At 40.0% G+C, this 27,758-nt stretch overlaps 1 long non-coding RNA gene across 1 annotated transcript; it reads right to left on the reverse strand.

The window, feature by feature from the left end:
• Window positions 1-9,327: 9,327 nt before the first annotated feature.
• LOC146643877 (uncharacterized) lies at window positions 9,328-10,720 on the reverse strand. The gene is made up of 3 exons (XR_014909344.1): window positions 10,542-10,720; window positions 10,115-10,397; window positions 9,328-9,987 (listed from the first exon to the last, which is right to left on the reverse strand). It is a non-coding gene; the product is annotated as an uncharacterized LOC146643877 (long non-coding RNA).
• Between the last annotated feature and the right edge of the window lie 17,038 nt (window positions 10,721-27,758).

Consider the following 27,758-nt stretch of genomic DNA (forward strand, 5'->3'; position numbering starts at 1 on the left):
CTATTCCTAAGACTACTTATACAAATTACACACCAAACAGTGATTTCAAGCTCATTAGAATTGTACAAACTCTGTTTTCACCTTAGACGCTGTATTTCCACTTCAATAAACTGCTGCACATATTTTCCAAACAAAGAAACAAGTAGAAGCTCAAGACCTTTTCACAGCACTGTACATATCATATGTAGAATATTGCATGCAATGCACACTCAAGGTTTTTATGCATTTGATTAAAAAAAGAAAAAGAAAAAGCCCACCTGGGCCTCAGCTATATAAATTTAGTTCATGCATGTTGAATAGACTTGAAATGAATGTAGACGGGAGTAATTAGACTCTTTGTAAAATGTTGACTCTAACAGACACAAGAACACAAACATTTCCCACAGCATGATATGCCACAAATTGACAAGCAACAGTGGCTGAAATGCCTGTGTCATTTTTCACAGTTCACATTCTCTGTCACACACATTGTTCTCAGCAATCTTTTGTGCACACTACATTACCAGAGCTAGTTAATCCATTTGGAACCAACTTGGGCCTGATCTCAGTTACCAGAAAACAAGCGAAGTAATGAAGAAAACTAACAGACATATTGTTAAATGGATGCTGGGGGAAAAAACATGCCGTGTTTCTTCATTTACATACGAAGGATTCTGTCCATCCGCTACAGGAACACCAGGGGTCAAACTATAACAACAATCTTTGACCTAGAAGAAGTTAAAAGTTCAAGCGCTCTTGATAAAAACAGTAGCTACTTGATCCATACTTCTTTAAGTCTGTGCCACCAGCCACCTCTTTGTAAAACACACTCCACACACCCTGCACTCACTCTCGCTTCCTTTACTCTCTCCTATCAGAAGTTTAATTGAACAGCCCTTTGGCTGCATGGGTTGGGGTAAATCTGTCTGTCTCTGCTATGGGTTGTGGGCTCTCTGGGGGGAAAAGGATTAACCCCTGCAAAAACTCTGTGCCCTCACACACCTAAGGGCTTCCCTTTCAGTTTGTCCCTGGATGCTCTTTCAGTATCTTCCTTGATCTGGACCTCTCTGGGGTGCTCTCTCGTACTCATTTTATGTAGGTGTGTGTGTTTTTTGTTTGTTTTTTGTCCTTTCTTCCCACCAATTTATCAGTTTCTTGTGGTTTCTGCTATCCAGCTTTCAGTTTACGTTTTTGGTTCCTCCTTTTCTAGAAAGAGGCATAGACACGAAGACATAAGATTTTATTTAGTTACTGAAACAGGTGCAGTTGAAACATAGCTTAAGACTCAGTCTTTCCAGCTGGAGGAACTAGTAGGGCAGCCAGGGTCGCAGAAATGGCAACATGACTATTTTTAAAAAACTTTTATTTAAACAGGAAGCAAAACTCTTTAAGATTCAGGATCTCTTTGGGGAGAGTCAGGAGACCAAGACAAGCAGCATTAACATAGCATGTTTTTTATGGCTGGAGAAACTGGAGCTCGCAGTGAACTGCACAGCACACGTACAATAAAACTAAGCATCCTTTTCCTGTGAAGAAGCAGTGCTAAGCGTCCACTGCATTCATCCAGTGATTTTCATCTGCTTTTTCTTCTTCTATCCAAGCTGTCATGTTGAGAGGTGTGGTACACCTTGGATCTGTGACAGAATCCTGCACAACTTACATGCACAACTTCCTGACTTCCAACCTCCTAACAGAAAAATAACTTGAAAACATTACAACAAAGAAAGATGAGCAGCGTGCCAAGATGTGAGGGAATTCTTGTATTTGCATAGGTATGTACATGTGTCTGTGGAGGCAAAAGGCTGCAAGTTCAATTCCTTTTATTTACATTCAGCTCAGGGTTTTTTCTCACTTTCTTTTCTCTCACTCATTATATTGCAAAATTATATTATGAGTGAGAAAAAAGGAAGAGTATATATATATACACACACACACACAAAAACATGCACATCTTATTCTATGCGACTCTCCTTTTATCCCTGCTGGATTTTATCTGCTGGCTCCAGAATCAGTCCAATCCAATTTATTCTGTCCTTCACCCTCACAGAGTCATTTACGCCTACTCTAATTTCCGTATCATTTAATTCTCCTCCCTATCTTCATCTCTCCAATCTTCATCTCTCTCCATTTTCTCATGACACCACATTGGAGTTAAAAACAACTCTGCTAACAACCCCCAAAAACCAACCAAAGACTCAATGAAGACAGCGTGGTTTATAGCTTTCAAGACAAGTGACCACTGAGAGGCACATTGATGTCACAAGAGGTTTTACTGCTGATTTGATACTAAAAACTTCTTGTTTACCTTAATTCACTTGAAAGCTATCAATTTAGCAATCAGCTAGCATGCTTGAGCATATGGAATCTATTTGCAGTTAAGTGTAGCTCAAAGAGGGATTTTCACTTCTTTCCTTTCATAATTCTGTACAGCAGCTATCACGATGGCACATTTAGGAAATCAGTTATTTTGTTTCGTCTCTCTGACTCTAGGTAATTTAATTATCTCATTATTCATCATGACTACAACTTTTTTTTCCTATGGATTCATTATTTGCCTTTTATCCAAATATAATACACAGTTTTCATCTGTATTTCACTTGTACTGCTATAATAACTAATACAATAAATCGTCTTCTTTTAGTGTCTCAAGATGCCGCTGATTGTACCTTTATACTGTTTAATGGTATATGACTGTAAGCTTATTTTCTTTATAAAGTACAAGTTTTTAAATGCTCCTAGTCTTGCCAGATCTTTGAAACTGGCATGCAAACTCCCAGTTTGGTACAAGTACAGCTGGTCCAAGAACATTCAGATGACCTCCAAAAGTTGCGCCTTTGTCCTGAGAGAAAATGATGTGCCAAGTCCCCTGTCTGTATGCCCTGCAAGCAAACGCAGACCTGGCAGCGATGCCAGTCCAGATATGGGTAGGAGTTCTGCAAGCCATCTGGGAAAGCTCCAGGAGGATCCTGGGAGGGCCTGGCACTCATGAATGGGTTCTGGGACCTGAAAGTGCACCATAATCATAAACACAACTGCTTGAAGAATAATGGAGCACAGACACACGCCTTCAAGTTCACTTGTTTTACTTAAGCAATGTTAAGATTTATTTTTCCTATTCAAAATATAGAAAACTCTCAAATAAAGCTTAAAAATACTAATAGAGTGAAATATATTTTATATAAAAAAAAGAGTTGAGGCTGGTTCACTTTGAAAATACATCACTGAACAAAACTTACACCCCTGATCTACTTTGGCTTCCCAGTGCACTGTGGTTGTTTTTGCTTCATAGATTTTTTCCCCCCACAAAGCCTTGCCGCAATAGATTGATCACATGAAAATGATTCAAGGGATGAAAGAGAATTTTCAAGATGCCAAACTAAATTTTTTTTCTCTTAATGGTCAATTTGCACAGTACTTACGACTTTATACCGCTTTGAAGTCTTTGAAATTTTAATGATGACCTTGATTCTGGTGTGGATCAAATGCTTTAACGAGTGTAGAGTGCACATCAATGCTTCACGCCCTGCACATAAACCAACGTTGGTTGTCCAACAATGTCTCCAAGGACTCCAGAGTGTGGTGAATATACTAATTAATCAGTGAAGATGTAAGCATTCTTTTAGAAGCCGTGTTTTAAGCAAAGCGGGCATTTGTGTTTGTTTTGCCTCGATGGTTGCAGCTCATTCAGTTTATCTGACCTCTGGATTCAAAGGATGCACTTTTCATTTTTAAAAAGGAATCTTTAGAAATTGAGAGCACACCTTTACTTTCCCAAGTGTACATGCATGACAGTCCCCTAGATGTTTTCACTCATAGTTACAATCTGTTTATCTGTCCCATTAGGATGCCAAAGTTAAACTATTTGCGCATTAAATCTTAGGTTTACTCTTTCATCTCCCTCTCTCCCTCAAAGGGTATATTGATCATGCAGCTCTGTGGTCAATGTTACAACCACCCCACACCTCCCCGCCCCCTCCCACTTCTTTGCTTAATGTAGTCAATAATCGTAATGGTGTGATCAGTGCGGCCCCCCGTGAAATGGCTCCGCAGCTGTGACTGCTTCATTTGACTAGTGGGAGAGCTGGAGGAGGGGAAGAGGAGAAGATCGGAGATTCAGAAGAGGGCAAAAGGCAGCAAAATTAGATTACGGGTGGCTGGATGGCTGGATGGATGGATGGATGGATGCTGAAGTGACTGAATATTTGCACATGTGGAAGCTTGCAATTTAATTTTGAAAAGTGTGAAGTAATAGAAAAGTTGCCAGTTTAAAGCATAACAGATGGGAGGATTGATGGAGTGATGGGAGCGTGGAGGCAATAAGGAAAGAAGGGTGGAGGAAAGAGGGGGGGATGGAGGACTCTTAAAGTATAGCAGCATTCAAGGCATCCCAGTGGAAGGAGATTAATGGCGTGTGGCTCGCCGTTGTGTGGCACATTGTGCTGAGTGCCCCCTCGTAAAGCGCACCCCACACATCTGGCTGCTGTGGCATGGGGCATCCATCCCCACTGTGTCGCCCTTTCTCTGGAGAAACTGAACTCCTCATAGTACTGGTATACTGCACGTTTATGCTGCCATTGGAAAACTTGATACTGGTAGAAAATTGGTTATAAGGCCTCCCAGTTTTCAGTGTTTTAACTACATTTTGTAATATTTCAATGTGATGAGGACCCTCTTTGTTTTTCAGTGGATGTACCTTTGTCAATTAAAGCACTTAGTAACCAGCCATTTGGGAGTGGCATTTCAGGTTACCCTTATAAAGACAGTAATACAATTATCTTGTTAGTCACTGATAGGATTACTCTCATCCTGAATACAAATGAATACAATAACATGATTGGGTACAGCTGTATCTTCAATCAGCAGACAGGATTCCATCTCGTATTTTTATACTCCTTATTTACTTTATCAGAGACACCTTTATTACCATTATTGTTGCGTTTCCCACTTGTAACGTTCTATTTTCTTTCAGAGTTGAATGGACAACATACCACAACTAATTCACACTTTTACAGAGTGCCAAGATTACATCACAAGTCTACCTTAGTTACAATGCTGTTGTCTCCTGCTTCAAGAACTATTCAGGAAGGTAGTTTCTGAGAGGATGAAGTCACTTTTCAAGTTCAGACACACAATTCTGTTTATAGTTGCTCACGAGCTCAACGTGTTGACTCTGAACAAAAGTTGTGTGACAAAACGTATAACGTCTGGTTTAACGTCTGATAAATATGCCCACTTTAAATCTATGTCTAGCTCAGGAGAAGAATTTTTCAGATATGATGGATTCATAGAACCATCATATCAAGCATAGTGTTTAGACATGTCCTCAGATCAGATCAGCTGATCTTAGGGTCAGTCTGGATCAGCTAGTGTGTCAGCTGAGATTCTTCTACACATCCAGCTTGTAAATCGTATTGGGGGCACTAGTGAAACTGCTTTGATGTTGCTAAAATTCATATGCACACGCAAGCTGCTTTGCAACCCACCCCAGCCCTTCATCTCATCTGTTTTGATTAAATTACTCTCATATTCACTGTTGTCACTCATGCTTCATCTGTTTTGTACAGGGGTCTTATCACTGCTCTCATCAGCTCTAGCTTTCCAGCTATTTGATCATGGAAGACTGCGGAGATTTCAGAACAGATCTTTGCTACAAAATATGAATTAATGGAGATGAGAATAGCAATCTTCTTTTGACTGTGGTGGTCTTGACTTAAATACAACCGAGACAAGCTAAAAGAGAAACACTAAATGCAGCAGTAAATTATTACTCTAAACCAGTTGGTAGTAAGACACTATCTCAGTCAGAATAACTGGAGAATAAAGAGGCAAAAAGCCTAGTGGGGTGACACATTTAACAATATGGTCCTGAGCGAGCACACTGGCCATGACTTCAGAATAGTTCTCTGCAGCGGGTAAAGTTCTGTGGAACAAGTATATTCTTTGCAATTAGAAAAAAGGAAAGTCACAATAAAAATGATTGACGTTACTTCTTGATGATTTGCAGTTTGCACACTGTTCTGTATTTTATTTGTATAGCCCAATATCATATAAAGAGGTTCAAAGGTCCTCAAAAGCATAAAAACATATTATTAAACATTCGTCTGAAAAATGTAATTGAATTAAATTAAGAGAATTTCTATTTTCTTTCATTAACTTATAAAATGTTTGAAGTCATCTATATGTTAATTTAAATTAAACACAGTATCATCTGTCTCTACAGAAACATATAGCTGCTTATCATCTGCGTATCTATTTTGAATGAATGTTATACTGTCTGATAAGGTTGTCAAAGGGCAGCAGGTACAATAAGAAAAGTAACAGGCCCAGAAAACCGCCTTGTGGAACACCATAAGAGATGTCATGGGCCACATTTTGCCATGATAATACAAGTAGTTTCACAAGGTGAAAATATTACCCTCCATACTGTTTCTGAAAATTATTTTCTCTATTACCTTTTAAGTTTTTTTTTTATTGTAAATGCATAGCTGTTGCTGTTGGTACTGTATCACCAGTTTCTGACTAAGCCTCTCTACAGTAGCCAAATGGCAACTTGTCATTTGAGATTTGAGTTCAATTCTGTACAAGAGGTGCTGAAATTAGTGTGATTGGTGGTGAGAGGTGAACAAAGGGTTGCCTGTATACACATGTATCAGTGTTTGCATGTGTAAGATGGGTTTGAGGTTTTACAATACTAAAACACTTTGGATACTGAGCACAGAATGTGTGTGCCCTCGCGGCCATGTGTGCGTAACCTATCTGAGAGTTGGAGGCAATCAGTCTCTGGTGAATTCCTGTCGGCGCTGGAGAGCTGGAGCATTTGACGGATCGGCCTCCCCCACACTCAGGACGCTGCGTTCCTACACAGATGGCGTAATTAACGGGAGGCGAGCCAGGGAGGGAAATTTATCTTTGATCAGCACCTTCGCGCCAGATTGTCATCTATGTTAATATGATGATAGCATCAGTGCGCACGCGCGTACACACACTCACGCACACACAGAGGTAGAGATGGATGGTGAGAGAGTAGAGGCTAGGCAGCAGTCAGCCCTGAGGATATAGGGTTATGTGTGCAGTCACACATACACCCACACATGCGCGTGCACACACACACATACACACACACAAATACAGTCTTCTCCTAGTCCTTTGTTCACAGCATGAGGCTGCGCTACCCTGCTGTGAGGAGAGCTGTGGTGATCTTTGGAGGGTGCCTCAGACAGAATCAAACGTACACACATACCACACTTCAGATATAAAATTATAAATGTGACTTCAACTTTCAAGAGAATTTCATTTGAAAAGGCAACTTCAGAGCATCAACAAATCATGGCAAAAAATAACTCGATCCACTGCAAAAACAGAAATAATATCCATCAATTTTAAAAACGTTGCCTTGATATTAAGAATTTGAAAGTGGCGACCAGCTGAAGATTGGATCACACCAACACAGACACATAGAATCACTAGGTGACGTGATACCAGCAATGTTGTCATGACTGGTAAACATTAAGGTGAAAGCAACACCTTAGTATTTCCACTCTGTGTTTCTACGTGTGTGTGTGTGTGTGTGTGTGTGTGTGTGTGTGTGTGTGTGTGTGTGTGTGTGTGTGTGTGTGTGTGTGTGTGTACATGTGCCTGTTACCATTTGAAAAGAGCTGTCACAGAAGAGCTTTGCCATGAGCGTGCTTTTGCCCCAGTGAGATATTAGGACTAATGGTGTGTAAGTGTAATGGCATGTGCTGTAACATCTGGGCTATTGGCAGAGAGAAAAGGGAGAGAGAAACACATGAAAAAGCTGGAGAGATGTGCGATATACAAGTTCCCCGGGGACTTTAAGTGCTGTGGAGGTATAGGAGGAGGATGAAGCAAGACAAGGAGTAAATTAGAAAGGTAATTGTGAGGTCAAAGCAGGAGAGGACAAGTTTAATAGGAAGAAAGGAAATGAATGAAAACTGGTATAAAAGGAAAAGGAGAATAGTCAGATGAGATGAGAGAGATGAGAACTAAGGACATGGAAAAGGAAATGTAACAAGAAGAGACAGGAAGAGAGGAAGCGGAGTTTGGAATTAGCAGTAAACGAATGAAGGGAAGACATGAGTGTAAAAGAACATTGCTGGTGAGAGTTAAAACATTTCTAAATCAACCAACCAGCAGGGAGACAGACAGCAAGGTAGGGAAACAGTAAGACAAAAAAGACCGGCATTAGGGAGAACAAAGGCTGTGTTCCTCCGCCTCGCTCTGCTGCTCCCCAGTCCATCTGCTGCTTCTGCACACAGCCTCCGATCTGTTTCACACTCATTTTCAGTTATCTCGCTCCCCTCCATCCTTCCCTTCCTCCGTCTTACACCTGATCTCTCCTTCTCTTGCTATACACACATTGCAGTTTGCTCATTTTCATCTCAAGCTAGTGCCATCTCTCTTGCCTTTTCCTTCATAGTTATGTGTCTCTTCTTTTTTACGCCCGTGTGTTAGTTATTTAAGAGTTTCTCACATCAAACGGCCATTACCTGTAGAAGACAAAGGCCATCGTGAGTCATCCGCGGAGGAATTCAGTTTGTAGTGTTTCCAATGCTGCTAACCAAATATTTCACAACATGAAAAAACAGCAGATGAGCTTGTGAAATGCATCGATTTATAGTTTTAGGGCTTATCAAAAAGATGATCTTTGTTTACAAAAACACAGAGACACAACTTGCTTTTTTGTTAATATTCTTGGTTGAGTTTAAACATATATAAATTGGGTGGGGTTTAATAGTTATATGTCATCCAACCTCAGTCTTGATAAAGCTGAACTGTGCAGTCAGTAAACAATTCAGTCGGTTTTAAAAATGATAAAATTTTGCAAAAAATCTGGGAAACCAAATTTCCGGGGATTTAAATAGAACTTCTTAAAATCTTTGCTAAACCAGATGAATTTCACAAGTAAGTTATCACGTTTCATATTACAGTTTTTCTCGATTGCTAAAAAACATTTCTTGAAACTACGCCTCATATCCTCACAACAGTAAACACAAATCCATAACATCTCACTCAATTTCCCAAACATCCTATTTCCAGGTCAAAATGAAGCTCTACACCCAAAACTATTCACTCCTGCTGAAAAACCAAACTTTGCCCTCAGACATCAAACACAAGCCCTCAAAAACACACGCACTACAACAGAGTTTTGCACACTGGTACAATTAATTCAAAACAATAGCTCCAAAACAAATAGGTTGCTTATGGTTCTCCCCTTCAAAACCCTTGTCACATGATAAACACAAAAGACGCAACCAATGTATGTACAGTGGCACATTGTCATTCATGTACTATACAGTACAACACACACCAGAAACATTATCCCACCTCAGCATCTTGTCTTTGGTCTGGGTCAGGCCAGAGAATCTCATCCACATCACAGGCTATATTGGCCCCAGCCAGGCAGCGGGGGTAAAATCCTCTTGCATGCCTGATCCACCCCTGGCATGCATCTACTGATATGTCTAGGCAGGCCTCTTCCATGGCCTGAAGGAGGTGAACACGGACATAAGGTTCTCGGTCATACACTTTCCACCGCCATGCCGAAAATAACTCCTCTATCGGGTTTAGAAAGGGAGAGTATGCAGGCAGAAAGATATTAGAAAACCTTGGGTTATTGGTAAACCAGTCACGAACCAGAGCAGCGCGATGGAAGCTGACGTTATCCCACACAACAACGTAGTGAGGCTGCTCTGGCTGTGCTGGTTCCCTGTAGTCCAGCTGGAACATATGTTGTCTTAAACCATCAAGAAAAGCAAGGAGAAGCATAGTGTTATAGGGTCCTAGTACGGCATGGCGGTGGAGTACCCCTCGTTGGCTGATGGCTGCGCACATAGTGACATTCCCCCCACGCTGACCAGGGACATTTACAATAGCCTGATGGCCAATTATGTTCCTCCCCCTTTTCCTTCTTTTGGTCAGGTTAAAACCTGCCTCATCCACAAAGATTATTTCATGGGGAACAGGCCGTCCTTCAATCTCAAAGATTCTCTGCAAAACACATAACACAGTAGAGTCAATCGGTACCCTGAACCACAGTTCAAGAGTGCTGAAATGGCAGCATAAACTGCCATGCTGTGATGGTACACAATACTTTATACAGTATCAAAACTCATACCTGAACATATTCCACACGTTGGTTTTTCACTCTGTCAGAGTTTCGTTCGAAAGGGACTCGGTATGCCTGTTTCATCCGGAATTGATTCTTTCGGAGGATGCAGTCAATTGTGGAGAGGCTGATGGCATTTATGCCTCGAAAAAGATGATCATCCTCAATCACTCTCCTTTGAATCTCTTGCAGGCGGATTACATTATTTGCAATTACCATGTTTACAAGTTCCCTCTCTTGCTCCTCCGACAAAAGCCTTAACCTGCCTCCACCAGGTGGTCGTCTCTGTGTCCTACAAAAATAGAAGCACTCATTACTGTAACTGTCACACATTCATTTTACAGGCAAATAATGGAAACATACTGAAACTCAAGACACATAAGTTCAGTAACTTAAACGTTACTGTACAAAGCAGTCTTACTGCAAGTACACCTACCTGTTTTCCTCCCTGAAGGTTCTGATGATGGAGGCAACAGTGAAGCGACTCAAATTTGGTTGTACTCATTGCCCAGCCTCCCTCATAGTCATCCCATGGACAAGGACATGGTCAACTAAAGTGGCTCGAATTTCATCCGAGACTGACTGTCTTCTTGCCCTTGCTCTTCCCCTTCCTTGTCGCCGTCGTTCTCCACCTCCACCTCCTTCACCACGTCCTCCTCCACCTCTCCCTCCTCCTCCACCACCTTCCTGTTGTCCTAGACCACCTCCTCCTCGTCTTCCACCACGTCCTCCTCTTTCACCACGTCCTCCTCTTTCACCATGTCCTCTTCCTCCACCACGTCCTCTTTCTCCACCACGTCCTCTTTCTCCACCACGTCCTCTTCCTTTGCATCTCTTTGGATCCATTGTTTCAAACCTGAATGAGCTGACTTTGGCCCTTTTATCTATCCATCGCAGGTTCTGATTGGTGTGTGCTAAATTTTGACTCCTAGTGTTTCCACCTGGTTAATTGTGTGCTAATTGAGCTCAAGCTATGCTGACTTAAGTTAACATTATTGCATGCTAGTACTTTCTAAATGACTACATGGTGTAAGCACTGTAAAATGTAGGGATTTGTGTGTAGAGTTTTGCAGTAACAGTTCACCAAATTTGAGTCATGTGTCAAAGCAGGGAATAGTGTTTATAGTTCAGGGAAATGGGTGAGCTTTTTGAACAATAGCGTTACGGTTTTGAAATTTTAGTTTAGAGGCCTGGTTATAGTGTTTAGGCAATCGAGAAAAACTGTAATAAGACAGCACACAAGTTGAAAAGTTCCCATCTAACCTAACTTTTCACTATAAACTCTAAAGCATCAAGACATTTTTTTCTACAGTATAGTTTTATGTCCCCATTAGATGTATTTTGTCAACTCTGTAGACCCTTTGAGAAGACTTTTCTCTCTTTAATTGCTATGTCGTTCCAGTGTTTTTTTGTGTGAGTAGTGAATGTGAAGTTATTCCAATTATATCTCAAAGATTTAAAAAAAAATGTCACACTGAGAAATGTCATAATTGCTTCTTTTTAAAGCTTCGCTAGGCATTCGGATGGGAAAAAAAGCCAATAAATCACTGGTCAAAAAGGAAGAAGAAAAGTAAATGAAAAATTCCAGCTAACTGTAACAGGAGCAAATGCACATCAGTACCTTAAAATCCTTCTGATAAACACTTTGAACCATTTGCCTGTCGGGATACATTTGTTAGGTAATTTTCAGATGTGTTCAGAAAAAGTAAGATAAAGATCACATGTAAATTCTAAATCAATAGAATAATCACTGATTGATGTTTTAAACACAAACGTGTCTTCTATAAATTTCATTGTATATAACAATATTTTGACAGGAAATGTTTTTTATTGGACTCCTGCATTTCAGGACTCCTGTTTCACCAAACATCACAGTTTTCCAGTGTAACATCTGTTCTCCTAGTATAATATTGTAGTGACTACATTTGAGAGAATGAATGCCAAGTACTCACCCAACACCTTACCAAGCACCCTTAGCAGGTGTAAATCTGTGCTCTTGATTTGTATTGCACTTGTACAGTCCTGCTAGATTTGCAGCTCATTCCCACGGATTTTCTAAATCATGTGCAAAGGTCTGAGGTGGCTTCAGGAAACAAGGAGTCTCCTGCTAGACTAAATGGAAAAAAGCTGTATTGGGGGTGAAATTCACAAGACATAGAATATTCAACAATGTAAGCTTTAACACAACTATTGCAAAACACAAGGCAGCATTAAAACGATTCTTTAAACAGAGTCAGTGTAACTTGGCAACTGAAATGCTCCATATCATGTTGTCTTGAGATACATACACATACGTTCAGGAGCACCGAAATCTAGAGTTTGGATTTATACATGACTCTTTTTCTTCGATAAATGTAGCTTATCAGCTTGAGATGGTGTTTGCTAACAAACCTTTAGCCGCACAGCTGATAGCATCAGGAGCACCAGCTTCACTTACATCAGTGCAAACGTTTGCATGGTTTGCATTGCAATATGGAGAGATAAAAAGCTCTCCATTTTCATCTTTGTATATATTTGCATGCTTTTGCATCATTTTATTTAACTCCACTTATATTTATATAAAATCATTTTTACAACAGTTATTTGTCATCGCTTTACAATTTAAGTTGGAGATATTACAACATTACATAGCAAAAACCAGTGATTCCCTCTGAGCAAGCACTTTAGCATGTAGTTGTTGGTCACTCTCCAAACAGGGCTGCCCCAGCCCATAATACAGTGTATAATAATGGAAGATTTGCTTTCATGAGCTAAGCTCTGGGAATGTTTGGACCTCCCATTAAGACTCAACAGGAGCTTGGCACCAACTCTGCACAGGTGCAGACTGAGAGAGGGAGAGAGAGAGAAAGAGGGTGAGTGAAAGGGGGAGCGACAATTGGGTCCTGTGAACAACATTCAACATCTGTGTCAATGGCTGTTGCACAAATTTTCACCAATAAAACAGAGAGCAAGGGGAAAGAAGAGAGTCAAAGAGAGAGAGGGGGATAAGGACTAAAGCGGGGATTCAACATCTGTCAGTGTCTGTTATACTTTCCACTAAATTGAGAGAGAAACAGAGAGAAAAGGAGGCAGGAGCTTAAAATAGCAGAGGGAGAAAGTTGGTGGCTGGCCAAGTCTGGATGAAGCATTCCACTTCCAGCTGTTGTAGTATTTGTGTATCAGAGAGAGCGCAGGAGGGGAGGCAGAGAGGACAGGGAAATAAGATGCCATTGAAGGTGGAGAATTAGAGAGTGATGAAGAAAGAGCAGAGTTACAGTTTTTGCCCGTTGCCTGAACACATTTTGCAAAACTTTGCTCATTGTGCCAAAACCCTAAACACAAGTAAACATGACACAACACTGGGAAATATACCATTCACATCTGCACCAAATTGAAACTCTACTCTCAAAACCTAAACTCTGCTATCAAAACCTAACATTCCTTTGTCAAAATGTAACTCTGTTGACAAAATGACACATACTTGCATCATATGCAAACACTTACAGAGCAGGAGGAACACACTAGTCTACTTTATATAAAGCACTGCAGTCTTTGATTTCCATTGTTCATTCAGAAGGCATATTTTCAGGAGACACATTTGCAAACAACCAAAAAAGCAAATAGACCTACTCAATATTGTACATTGCAGTACCATGAATTCAGATAAAGCAAAAAAAACCAAAACAAAAAAAACCCCATAATACAGTAATAGAAAAAACACTATACTGTAAACACAAAAAATCATGACAATTGTGCATACGTGGGCTCATGGATCCCGCCGTCTGTTGGGGTCTGGCCACAGGACCTCATCAACATCGCAAGCAACGTCTTCTCCCGCTGGGCACCGGGGAAAATATCCTCTTCCATGTCAAAACCATCCATGGATTGCTGTCACCTGAATGTCGCCGCAGGCCTGTTCCATTGCCTGCAGAAGAGGCATGCAGGCATGTAGTTGGCGGTCATATACACGCCATCTCCAAGCCGAAAAAAATTCCTCTATAGGGTTTAAAAATGGTGAGTAAGGGGGCAAGCATACCACTTCAAGTTGACTTTGGTTGGAGAACCAGGCCTGGACCAGAGCAGCCCGATGGAAACTGACATTATCCCATATCACCACAAACCTGGGCTGATCTGGTCTGTTCTGTACAACTATATCATGGAGAGCATCTAGAAATGTGAGTATGTGTTGGCTATTGTATGGACCCAGTATTGCATGATGGTGCAGAAGCCCTCGAAGGCATATGGCGGCACATAATGTGATGTTTCCCCCGCGCTGCCCTGGGACGTGCACAATTGCCCTTTGGCCAATTACATTACGACCCCGTCGTCTTGTTTTGCTCAGGTCGAATCCAGCTTCATCAATGAAAATGTATTCATGAGGCTGTGCAGCTCCATCCATGGCCAAGATTCTCTGAAAAAAAGGGGAACATATTACTGTACTACAGTGCTACACATACAGCACCCTCACCCCATCACACAGGTACCTGTGTAGCTCTCAGAATAGATCCATGTGGTACTGATATGGTACATATTCAGCTGCTACTGGACTTCACCAATACTCTATTGTAAATGTAAGGGACAGTTACACGTACCCGTACATATTCAGCTCGAAGTCCTTTGACCCTGTCACTGTTCCTCTCGAATGGGACTCTGTAGAGCTGCTTCATGGTGATGCTGTGTTTACCCAAGATGCGTCTGATGGTGGTGATGCTCACATGGTCTATGTTGCTGAACACTCGCCTGTCTGCAAGTATTTTCCGTCGTAGCTGGTGGAGACGGATGGCATTGTCTGCCCTCACTAGGTCCACAACAGCAAGTTCCTGCCGTTGTGTGAACAGGCGTTGGCGTCCTCCCCCAGAAGGTCTTCGAGTCATTCTAGAGAAATACAACCACATATTGTCATCGGTTTGCTTATTTTTCTTACAGTACTTCACTGTATATACTGTATCATCCACTGTACAACACTGTACTTCAATATAAGTAATCATGGTATGTTTCACAGAAACTACCACTTTGGCTGCAAAAGGAGCATTAGCACCCTGCAATACCCTGTACACTTGATATGGTAACTGTAGAACAGTACTATGAAAACCATCTGAGTAGAGTAGAAGGCAGTGAGATGAAGACAGACCTGTTTTCTAGTCGGAATTTTCTTATTACAGATGCCACTGTGAAGCGGCTTAGATGTGGGTGGACTCTCTGCCCAGCTTCCCTCATAGTCAGGCCGTGGTTGATGACATGGTCCACCAAAGTTGCTCTTATATCATCAGAAATATGGGTCCGTGCATGGCCTCTTTGACCTCCTCCTCCTCTTCCTCTTGCTCTCCCTCCATCCATGCTTGCAAAGTTCTTGAATTGGCTAAACTGAGGGCTTTTTGTGGTTGGCTAATTGGTGTTCAGTTTTGCAAGTAAGTGCCTTCAGGTGTGTATTTGAGTGGTTGCAATTACCCGATGTGTTTTGTATTTTGGATACATGTGTTTTCCAAATGGCACCCTGAAATTTCATTTTTGAACGAAGTGTCTTATGTATGAAATAGAGTGTAGTATGCAGGACCATGTGTGTTGCATAAAGGAGTAAGTGTGTTGCATAATTGCAACCAGAGTGCAAAGCAGCACTTTTGTTTAAGGTATGGGTACATGTGTTTGGGGTATGGTAACAAAAGCTTCAAGTTGTGTTACTTTAGTCTAAGCATGGGTTTATAGTGTTCAAGCAACGAGCAAAAACTGTAAAGTAATCACACAAGAGGTTGCAAGGACACTATGGTCCTATAGGTTAGATGTACTGGTAAGAATAAGCAGAGAAACTACACGTTACATGCCTCACTCCACCCGTGTATGTGCCTAGACTATTCTGCATTCTTTCATTTTTAGAGTGATGTCTTTTCCAGATCTATGGATTCACACCTATAAGCATTTCACTATTTAGCTACTGTGATCAGAATTTGTTACTTAAATTGAACAAACCAAAGCCTTCCAAGCTGAAACCTAAGTCAAAGTCTAGTTTGACCCTCCAGACAACAAAAGAGTTTCAGCAGCTTTGCCTTTGTTGGATTCCAGTCTGATCTGCTCTTTATGAATGCACCTGACCAAAACTTCCAGAAACCTAATACCGTGCACTGCAGCTCATACAGGTAATGAGCTTTCACGCAAACATGTGCAAGAAAAAAAATGTAGGTGTGTAAGTGTGTGACAGGCAGAAGGCGTGAAAGGTGTTTGTGAATAGATGAACGCCTAAAAGCATTCAGAGTGCTCGGTAAGAGTAGCGCTATATAAATGCCAGTCCAGTGATTATGTAGTTTGATGGTTTATTTACAACTCTAGACTAATGCAAGGCAAAAAGCACCAGATTGGCATTGACTATTGATTCAATAATGAAAGAAAAAAAACTGGTGAACTCAGCATGAGCATTGTGTATGCACATCTCTCCATAAATAACATCATCATTAAATGTTTAGTCAAGCTATAGTGTAAACAGTAAGCATCAATGTCTTTTAGATTCAATAGAAGAAAATCTTTGAACTCTACATTAATTCCATGACTTTAAATGTAATTATTACTTACTGAAAACTTCAGCCCCAAGAAGACAAAGTGATTTATCTAAGCAAATTGTTATTAGTTAATAGTTATTTTTAGTGTATCAATCAACACACAATCTGTATAAATTTCACCTATCATTTCCTTAAACACCTACGACTGGATATTTCCCTTATACAAGCATTATCTCTGACTGATGTATTTGTAAATGTATGTATGGAATTTTCTTTCAGCTGTAGGTGTGGAGGTGGAAATGGGGGGGGGGGGGGGGGGGGGGGGGGGGGGTTTGCTTATGCTGAAATCAACAGGCTTTTGAAATTTGCCAAATTGACAAGCCTGAATGTGGACCGAACAGGTGGGAAGTAGTGCACTCTTAATGTGATTGCATGCGTCAGAATCAAAACCAAGCCTTTTACATGAAGAGGCAATTTATTTGAGATGTTGCATTTTTCAGTCAAAAGGCTCAAACGAAGCAATTTTCAAGCTGCGTCGAGGGTGTGGGAAGGGGGGGTGCGAGGGTGAGTGGGTAGCTACTGCAAAGAACAAATTACCCCCATAAAATGCAAAAAGGCATACCCAACAATTTGCACGTTTTTATTGTAGTTACAACTTTTTAACTGGGCCGCATCAACAAGTCAGAAAATACCAGAAATAATGTCTGTTTCGAGTTCTCCGTTTTTTGTTTGTTTGTTTCCCCAGACCTGAAGTTGCTGTTGCTGCTCGGAGTCCAAACTTATTTTCCACACTCGACCGTGATGTTGTCATTTGGTCTCAACTCAGTCTGAGCAATTTTCTTTGCTTCGAGCGCATGCATCCACAATAAAGACTGCTTCCTGGCTGTTACCCATGCATAGAAAATGCTGCCGCAATGCTGTGGATCGCACCCAATGCATAGAAAGTAGATATGAATATTTTTTTAGCATGTTTTGAAATCTGTCAATACCGATAATGATGCCAGCCTTTTGTAGTCAGAGAAAAGTGTGTTTGTATCTTTTTCAGGGAAGCATAGAAATCGTTTTATTTCCACCCAGAGCAGACCGATATTTGTCTGTGTAGTTTGTGTTTTTGCTTATATTTAAAGAACAATGAAACTGCAAAGATGAAAGAATTTTTTTAACCAATTCCAATACGGCAGGGAAAAAAGTTTTATTTCCAATAACTCTTGAGAAAAAATTCAAGCAAATAAAGAGACAAATTTGTTGAGCAGTTGTTGATGGGCCAAATAAAGGATTTTTGATAGTGGAGGAGGATAAAAGTTTCTGTTTTGTTTAAAAAGCCAAAGAAAAAATAGGCCTCATAACAACCACAAGTTCTACAAGTGCAGGGAAATGGATGGACTGATAGTCCAGAGCCATACAAGCTACATTGTATTACTTTGGGGGCATTTATGCAAGCACACAGACAGACCCGGACATGTCTCAAGTCTCACTAGCACTGCCTCCTTTTACAGTTTTTTCTGAATGCTTAAACCCTAACTGTGATTCCTGTAGCACAATCTCTAAAACTATTCAGACTTATAGCAAAACCACTCACTGAGTTTGCAAAACTAAAAGCACAAAAACTGCTTTGCACTCAGTTTGCAATTTTGTAACACACACTTTGCAAAACTGTAGGCACAATTCACTGCACAACACTCAATTACCAAATTTCCAACACACTCCTAGCAAAAGTATACACATGTATGGCTATCATTAACACTAATTTGCCAACTGTCTGGCACACTTTCACATGTGAAAACTTTTTTAGATAATTAGTTCACTTTGCAATCAGCCTAAGCACTATAATACAGGTAAGCTGTGTGTGCGGAGTACAATGGAGGGAGCAGAAAGAGTGAGAAGTAGAGGAGGCCGAGGAAGAGGACGTGGAGGTGAAGAAGTAGGATGAAGAGGACGACAAGGACAAGGAGGAGCAAGAGGAAGACGAGGAGGAGGGAGAGGAAGATGAGGAGGGGGGAGAGGAAGGGTAGGAAGAGTAAGAAATAGAATTGCTGATGACATCAGAGCTACAATAGTGGACCATGTAATCAACCGTGGAATGACCCTGAGGGTAGCTGGCCAACGGGTCCAGCCTAACTCGAGCCGCTACACTGTAGCAAGTACCATAAGGACATCTTGAAATGAGAATCGGTTAGTACAGTCACTTCGCACAAAGATTTGTAGCACTGCCATATGCCAATGAGAAACACACCAATACCATTGATGTAAAAATACTGAAATTGTTACTTTACAGAATTGCTAGATGACCAGATGCTGGGGCAGAGGAAGCATGTTCACTGCAGACCAAGTAACCCATATAGTCATTATGGCGATTGCAAATAATCCTATACTTGGAAATAAACACTTGTGTTTGTTTTGATGTACTTGAAGTTTGGATCCCTCTATGCTTATGGATCTATGACAGCAGTATGAGCTCAAACTGACATAGCCTACCTTGTGCACAGAGAAAGCAAAAGCCAGATGTGTTTTGTATTCATACCATCAGTGTGCAGTTGGCGCATTGTGTGCTTAGTAGATGATGGCTTGTGTGTACTGTTTGATACGTAAACACCATTTTTACGAAGGTGTGAAGAGTTAATCTAGCTGTGTTTGCTTTTGCAAGAGAACTACAATGTTTTGATTATTGGGTGACAGGTTTTCTTATTTGTGTGAAGAGTTTTGCAAAATTAGCCAATAGTTACAATAAATGTGCTTAAGCAATCAGAAAAAACTGTAAAATACATCTTCATTTGTTTTCATTTTTTCTCTGTGTCAGTGTTTTATTAGGATTTATTTTCCATTTAAGATGCACATGGAGCAAATGGTAAATGAGCCCCGCCTCACACTTCATCAGTTTAATACACGGCCTCTCTCAGTAAGCAAGCTCATGGATCGCGCCTCGCTGTAAATGGAAAGAACTGGCTGAGTTCATTTTATTTTAAAAAAAGAAAATCTCATGTGTTATTTTAATGTTTTTTTCTTTTGCCAAATGTACATCTACAATATGTTACTTTGTCATTTCATGCACATGCTGATCTGTGCATGCGTGTTCTTTTCTAGTACACACTTCCTCCGGTCTTCTACTCAGGCTATTAACCTGTCTGCTTTCTGCAGAATATCTATAATTTGGCCGTCAGCAGCTAAAATTCTACCTGCTGGCACGTGGAGAAAGAAAGGTCCCGAGCATTCATTCTGGACACCGAAAGGACTGACTGCTAACACAGAGACTAATGTGAATGTGACGTCCTGGGTACTGGAGATTTGACACTGGGCTTAGCACACTGAGTGGATAATTGTATATGTGATGAGAGGGGTGGGTGAAATGGAAGGGTGTTTGCTGTTAAGCAAAATGTTTTTGCTTAACAGCACGAATGATGTAATCGTAGGCCAATAAAACAGCGACCAGTTGTGTTACTGTAAATGGGTACAGTCAGCCATTTTAATCCACACTGTACACATTTTGTACCTTAATTAAGTTTGAATATCTAAACGAAGGCAAAGTTACTGATAAAATAGATGTATGGGAAATTATATTTGCTAATAGTAGAGCTGTTCTTTCTAGTCTAAGGAAATAAGAGCCGTATAAATATTCACTTTACCTGCAGGTGGCACGAGTACTAAAATTACAGAAGCCATCACTGTCTTTGCCTATAGAGGACGCATCGACATGGGCACATGTGCATATTACTTTCTTTTCTTAAGGCTTGACATGACCAAAGAGATCCCCCACCATTAGGTGCTTTGAATGTAATAAAAGTATTAATTATGAGCGACTTACAGGCACAAAGAAGGGCAGAAACCTAAAGGAATACAGTACTTTAACATTACAGAAAAATGCTGTGACACCCCAGCGTTTCTGCAGCATATCATTTTAAAAAGTTTGCTTTTGGTACAGGTCAAACAATGATATATAATCACCCGTGAATTCCTTCCATAAAGCTTATCAACGTCTAAGTCACAGGGGTAGTGTGGAGCAGGGAAATTATTTTACTGCTATTGTTAAATAATCATCATTATTACCATTGCATTAATAATATAATCTGGAGTTTATATTGCATTCAGGGGTTGAACAGTGTGTGTCTTTCAGAAAGGCTAAAAGTCACAGGCTAACAGGAAACAGGCTTGCAGAGAGTTTGCAGAAGCAGGAAGTTATTTTGAGCAGCAGGCTAAGACGAGGCTTTAACAATGTAACAGATAGCTTTAAGATGGCCTTAAGATGTTTATGATGATGTTAATTTTGTATTTCAGATGCAGTTATAACTATTTTATACATATTGCATATCTGTGCTTATTTGAGTTGATGTTCAGGTTCTTTAAAGGTCTTAAGCTTCACTGACATGACTGTTCAGGTGATACATGCTGAGGGAAAACTAGAACATAGAAGGAATTGCAATACATGCTTACAAAACACTTATATCAGGTCATTTTATATTAAGGTTTTAGTAGAGGTTCTTGGTTAAAACATTTATTTAGTAGAGGACATATACATAGTCTCAGTTAGGTTGTAACACATAAGGATGAGCCTCTGTTCTGGTAAAAGGTCAGAAGTGCAACAGGTGAATTGAGAAAGAGCATTTGAGGGCGAGACACAGACAGTTAGTAGGTGAAGAGGTGACACAAAGAGCATGTGAGGTCAACACACACACACACATGAGTTAGATTTATTTAGAGGAGAGATTTGTTGTCTCGGCAAGAAAGAGGAACAATTCACTTTAAGACAAGAACGGAAAGTACCAGCCATGAAAATAGAAGATGATCTTCTGGGTTAAAAGTCATTGTGGTGTTGATCTGATCTATGTATAAAATGTATCTGTGACGCATGAAGGGGCGTCAGTAAATCAAACCCTGATGCTATAAAATATCTGTTCATGCTTTGATTAAGTTGAAGACTACTTGCTGTCGGCGTACAGAGTATCTTCCCACACGTGTGTAGTCATTAAAATCATTGTTTGACCAAGATCCTCTGGACCAATGGTGGTTTGTACTCTCCCTCCTCAATTTTGAACCTTAACATTTGGGGGCTTCGTCCGGTGGTTGAGGAGGGAGGATTGAAGGTGTAGATGGAGAAATTTGGTCTTAGGTGGTCTGACGGGCAGACATGAATTCCAGTGGTCGAAGTGAGTGGACATAAGCCGGCTGATCCAAAGGTAAGGCACTACCTGTTGAATTATTTCCAAAGTGTGCCAAATTGGACATGATAAAATTTAAGTCTACTCACTGAAGTTACTGGTGGATGTCTGTTTTGATTTTGATGAAAAATCTCATGAGTTGAAGCAGTTAGAGTTCTGCTAAGAAGAAATGAAAGCAGTTAAAGTCTGCGAGAGCAGTTAGAGTCTGCCAGGAAAAGTTTAAATACTGGGTTGAAGTCCCAAAGAAATTGAGTTAGAGTCTCAAGTAGTTTGGTAGGATATTTGGTCATTTTGTGGGTTAAAGTCCCGGTTGGTCATTAGGTCAGACCTTGGTTGGTCATTTTGTGGGTTAGAGTCCCCATTGTCCATCAGGGTCGATCTGCCTCAGTCATACACTTTGTTGGGTGTTGATTGTTGTTTCAAAGTATTATAAATTATTCTAGAACGGCAGTTAAAGTCTGCTAGGAAGCGCAGTTCTCGGAGGTAATGCTCCCTCCCGGCCAAGGACGCTTGGCCCTGACCTATCGGCGAATAGGGTTAGTACGGTTGGCAACCGGGGAGAACTTGGGAACCTCCAAAATAGCTAGGAGTTAGAGTCTCCTTACCGTTTGGAACGGTACCTGCGCTTTTTTGGTCAGAAGAAGTTGGACTTCGGGCGTGTAACTTTAACTTAAAACTTCGGGGAAAGCCTTGGCTGGGAAACGCCAAAAATAGAGCTTCAGGCAAAGTTTGGGTTGGTTGACGCTTTTAAATTGAGTTAGGGATTTTAGAGATGAGGCCAGAAACAGTTAAAGTCTGATACTGGTTAATTGGTCGCAAAAAACTCAGGGAGTTTATCCGCTGGGCGGTTATTTTAAATTTGTCGAAATTGTGTAGGCGCTAAAGCTGACAGATCTGACAGTGGTTGTAAATATAAGACGTCGTTGTAATATAGAATAAGAAAATTTGGTGTGAGAGATCTCTGTGTGTCGAGTCAGTAATGCACTGACTGCCTGCTGCTATTTTTAGACGGTGTGTGTGAGTGTGAAAATGCAAATTAGTAAGCAGTGAACTGTTTAAGCCACAGTTGGTTTTACAAATACTGCTGCAAACATTGTAGAGTGTGTGTTTAAGATGCCATTTATGTTTACTAGAGGGTTATAAATAAAGTTTTGAGTTGCCGTAGTGGATGTATAGTAATTGACTGAGTTTGGATGCAGATATATAAATATATTGAGTGCACTGTATATACTTAAGACTAACACATTACTTTCAGTAGTAACTTTTCTCCAGCATTAGTTGCTGGTGTGGTTTATTTTTTCAATTTCTTGTGTGTGCGGTGAGAATTAATGGAGGTTTCAATTTTTCATTTGTTTGTTTTTGACTTGCTCTTTCTGATTATGACAAGCATGTCTAAAATACTCTTAGGAAAGTGTGTTTTGAGTTATATTCCTCAACTCTAGTCACAGTTTAAGTGTGTGAATGCGGTGACTAGAAGGTTTTGAATGATGAATAAAGGTGAGAGGTATTTCTTTGGTGATGTCAAGTAGGATGTTTTAAAGTTTGAAAGTGTTTTTAATTTGAGAGAGGCATGAGTGATGTTATAAGAGTTTGAGTTTCTTTTTCTTTCAGTTCAAGAACGCATAAGTACATACACTTGGTACACCCGTTTACTCTTTTACTTTATTAAAACAGACGGTGTATTTGAGTTTGAATTTCAGTAATTGTATGTTGATATGGTAATTTAGTTTTATGTTAGGGGAAGGAGATGTCCATCTCTGCGTCTTGCAGGATTGAAAGTGAAAGTTGAAGGTTGTGATGTGAATGCTGTGAGTACTCGATTTGAATGATTCTGTGTGATGTGTACAAAATACTAAATAATAATAACACTATGAAAGTTGATAGTAGAGTGAGTGCAAGGCGGTGTGTGAACAGAGGAAGTCTGAGAGAGAAGTGTGTGCGTAGGCAAAATGCAGAGTGTGTGCGTGAAATAAGGGAGTATTGTTTTTACATCAAGGTTTAGTAGAACTAAAGTAGAACGTTACAAACAAACAGATAAAAAAGTAAAATTGAAGAGAGAAAATAACTGACAATTACATTAATGAATAGAAAACACACATACACAAAGTGCCATATGTGAAATTATTTTAGGGAGGAATCAGAAGTGAGATAGTTTAATATAAGATGCAATAAAGGAAGCAGCTTACACTCCTTTAATTTCCAGAGCCAGTGTGTTCCCTCCCCTGCCCACTTGGGCCCCGTATCAGGCGAGTATGGAAGGCTGGATAGCCCATGACGGGTAAGATCCCACCTCGAAACCCTGGGACAACCTAAGGCAGGCACAGTCACGATTACTCGGCCTCACTCAGTCCCGGTGAGCTCAGACTCACGGGTGAGATGAAGGGAAGAAGACGGGACCTTAAGGGTAAAGCCGCTGGGCTAAGGCGAAGGGGGTAAGTGGCAAGTGGAGCCCTACCTTCTGGCTGAGGACAAGGAATGCTGCTATTTAAGGTAGGAAATCAGAATTTGGGTTAGTAAATTTGGGAAGGAGTAAATTGACTGTTTAAAGGCAAAATTATGAAGGAGTCTGACACACTGCAAAAGCAACATATGCAAATTCACACAAACAAACAGAAAATGCATTAACCTTATAAAGACAAGACAAGCTCATGATGATTATTTGTATAGATACTGATTAAACCTGGCTTAGAACACAAAGATACGCAATGAAGATCAGCTTGCTACTTGTATGAGTGGTACAATTGTGTGAATGGTTAATGAAATACACTTGAGTTTGAAGCTGAGGAATAACTCAAAGAAGCTATATGACAAAGGGAGTTATGAAAATAAAAGTGATTAAAGTAGTTTTAAAAGAGTGACTTAGGAGTGCTCTCTGGTACTGAGTGATCAAGTAGTGATCACTGTAGAAAGAAATAAAATGATTTAATGAGTTGGGAATGTTTAAACATATGTTTCTGTTGTTACAGCAACTCATTGAGAGATGACTCAGTATGCAAATTAGTTGGAGTGAGTGGTGACGAAGGAACTTCCTGTGTGTGTGTGACTGAGGAAGTGACTTTCAGAAGAGGAAGCATGGCAGACAAGAGAAGTACAGATTTGGGTAGGAAATAGTTTATAGTTTAGTGATTATATGTTGTCGTAAGGGGGTTTTATGCTGAATTTAAGTATGTTAAAGGGGGTGATTTTTGTGTGCAAATTGTGTGGTTTTAATGAGACTTTCGGTGTATTGAGGAGGTGAAATTATGTGGTGGCAAGATTTGTGTGTTTAAGGTTCGGGTTGTTGTTGTTTTTGTTTTTAATAGAGGGAGTTTTAGGAAACATGGACATGTCTAAAAATTGGGCCCATTATTTTGTAACAGTGCACTGAAAGAAAACCTGTCAGGTGATTTTGTTTTGTGTTCTCATGAGCTAATAATCAGCTCTATTTTTTCATTTCTGTTTTAAGGAGGCCTGCAACAGTGAATAACGGCGCTGAAAATTCTCGGGAAGAGCAAATATAAGGGGGCTTTCCAGATTACAATTGGCTGAGGAGAAAGCTACCTGTAGGGACTATTCATAGTCCCTGTAAAAAGGATTTTATGCAAGTCAATCCAGTCCAAAAGCATAAAGAAATATTTTCCTATGGAAAATAAAAAATGACTGAGCTCATTTTGCTGAGGGTGGAGAATCTGATCACTTGCTCCATTATTAGCAATATATGGTGTGACTGCATGTGAGTGAATGTGTGACTGGATGAAGGTGTGGATGAATACATGTGGACAAACAATTTGTTTTTACCAGAGAAAATTTCTGTTTTGTTTTGTTGACTGGGGTTAGATTATGGGATTATGGTATATTGTTGGGAGAATGCCAAATGCTAAAGGGGAAATATTTTTTGATATAACTCAGTTACCATTAATTGTAGAAACACATGACTGATAATTGTTCTGTTTTAAGTTTATTTGTAAGACACAGATTGGAACATGAGTGGGGAAAACTGAGCATTTTTAGTTTTGTATAGTATTTTGACACATTTCATGTATCAAAATAAAGGGGGGTTTAGGGTGTATTAATTTAATTGTTTAATAATTTAGGATCATTTTAGGACTTTTGGGGTTTTTGATCATTTGGATATGGTAAAACTGAAACTGTTATTTTTATGTTAAGGTTAAAGGATTAAAGAACTGAATCCTGTTTAGAAGATACAATGCCGGTTTTTCAAAGCTGTGAATAAATCTTAGAGGGAAAATTAGTGAGGGTTGAAGGAGGAGAACAGGTTTGATTTCTTTTTTGATTTCTAGAAGTAGTGGTTATAATGTAGGCTTACACAGACAGATATTACACAGAAACACACATGACAGTATTGATTCCAGGCAAAAGGCCTCAAATTCATTTAGCTTTTTGACTGAACTTAAAGAAGGACCAAAGAGGAAGGAAAGCATATATTTTGGTTAAGTCTGATAAATTAGAATTAGAAGGTATTGTTAAATTAAAAGGAGCAAATGAAATAAAAAGGCTATACCAAAAACGGGTTATAACATAGGAAATGTGAGGTTAAAATGAAGTTAGTGTTAACACATAGGAGTTGTTTTTAGGCAGCATTTAGCTATGATGAAATGTATACAGGAGTAGTTGCTTATATGCTTAAACTTAATTGATTAAAGTGGTTGTTTTCTTTTGGAGCTTTTAGTAGAATAGGCTGGTTCTAATGATTTTTTGTTAAAAAGGTGGACAGTTTGTGCACAGGATGTTGATGATCAGATAAGGGAAAATAGAGCGAGCAACCGGACGTGAAACCAGCGCTTAAAGAATTTTAAAGTGATGAGGAACGTTGAAGAATATATATAAATACAAGTCAATAAGTTAAGAGCATAATTAGGATCAGGCTTTTGATTAAAGAGTCCCAGATAGGATATGTTAGGGAGGTGCAGGAAAAGGTGTTTTGTTTCCTTTGCAGAAGATCTCGACGACCACAGGGAGGTCCGAGACCACCAGAGAGGGACCGAGAAAACCTAAGCTTACACATGGAGTGTTCTCGAATGGGAGCTGGTTGAGCCAGAGGACGGCTAGAGAGGGTCTGAGCGAGGACACAATGTATTGCGACCTCTGGTGTTCCAGAGGTCGAGAGAGGGAGTGTGGAGCAGGGAAATTATTTTACTGCTATTGTTAAATAATCATCATTATTACCATTGCATTAATAATATAATCTGGAGTTTATATTGCATTCAGGGGTTGAACAGTGTGTGTCTTTCAGAAAGGCTAAAAGTCACAGGCTAACAGGAAACAGGCTTGCAGAGAGTTTGCAGAAGCAGGAAGTTATTTTGAGCAGCAGGCTAAGACGAGGCTTTAACAATGTAACAGATAGCTTTAAGATGGCCTTAAGATGTTTATGATGATGTTAATTTTGTATTTCAGATGCAGTTATAACTATTTTATACATATTGCATATCTGTGCTTATTTGAGTTGATGTTCAGGTTCTTTAAAGGTCTTAAGCTTCACTGACGTGACTGTTCAGGTGATACATGCTGAGGGAAAACTAGAACATAGAAGGAATTGCAATACATGCTTACAAAACACTTATATCAGGTCATTTTATATTAAGGTTTTAGTAGAGGTTCTTGGTTAAAACATTTATTTAGTAGAGGACATATACATAGTCTCAGTTAGGTTGTAACACATAAGGATGAGCCTCTGTTCTGGTAAAAGGTCAGAAGTGCAACAGGTGAATTGAGAAAGAGCATTTGAGGGCGAGACACAGACAGTTAGTAGGTGAAGAGGTGACACAAAGAGCATGTGAGGTCAACACACACACACACATGAGTTAGATTTATTTAGAGGAGAGATTTGTTGTCTCGGCAAGAAAGAGGAACAATTCACTTTAAGACAAGAACGGAAAGTACCAGCCATGAAAATAGAAGATGATCTTCTGGGTTAAAAGTCATTGTGGTGTTGATCTGATCTATGTATAAAATGTATCTGTGACGCATGAAGGGGCGTCAGTAAATCAAACCCTGATGCTATAAAATATCTGTTCATGCTTTGATTAAGTTGAAGAC

The sequence above is a fragment of the Rhamphochromis longiceps genome, linkage group LG22 (assembly GCF_057381845.1).
Source record: "Rhamphochromis longiceps isolate RC_006_pf linkage group LG22, R_longiceps_female_GT1.1, whole genome shotgun sequence".
Classification (NCBI taxonomy): Eukaryota; Metazoa; Chordata; class Actinopteri; order Cichliformes; family Cichlidae; genus Rhamphochromis; species Rhamphochromis longiceps.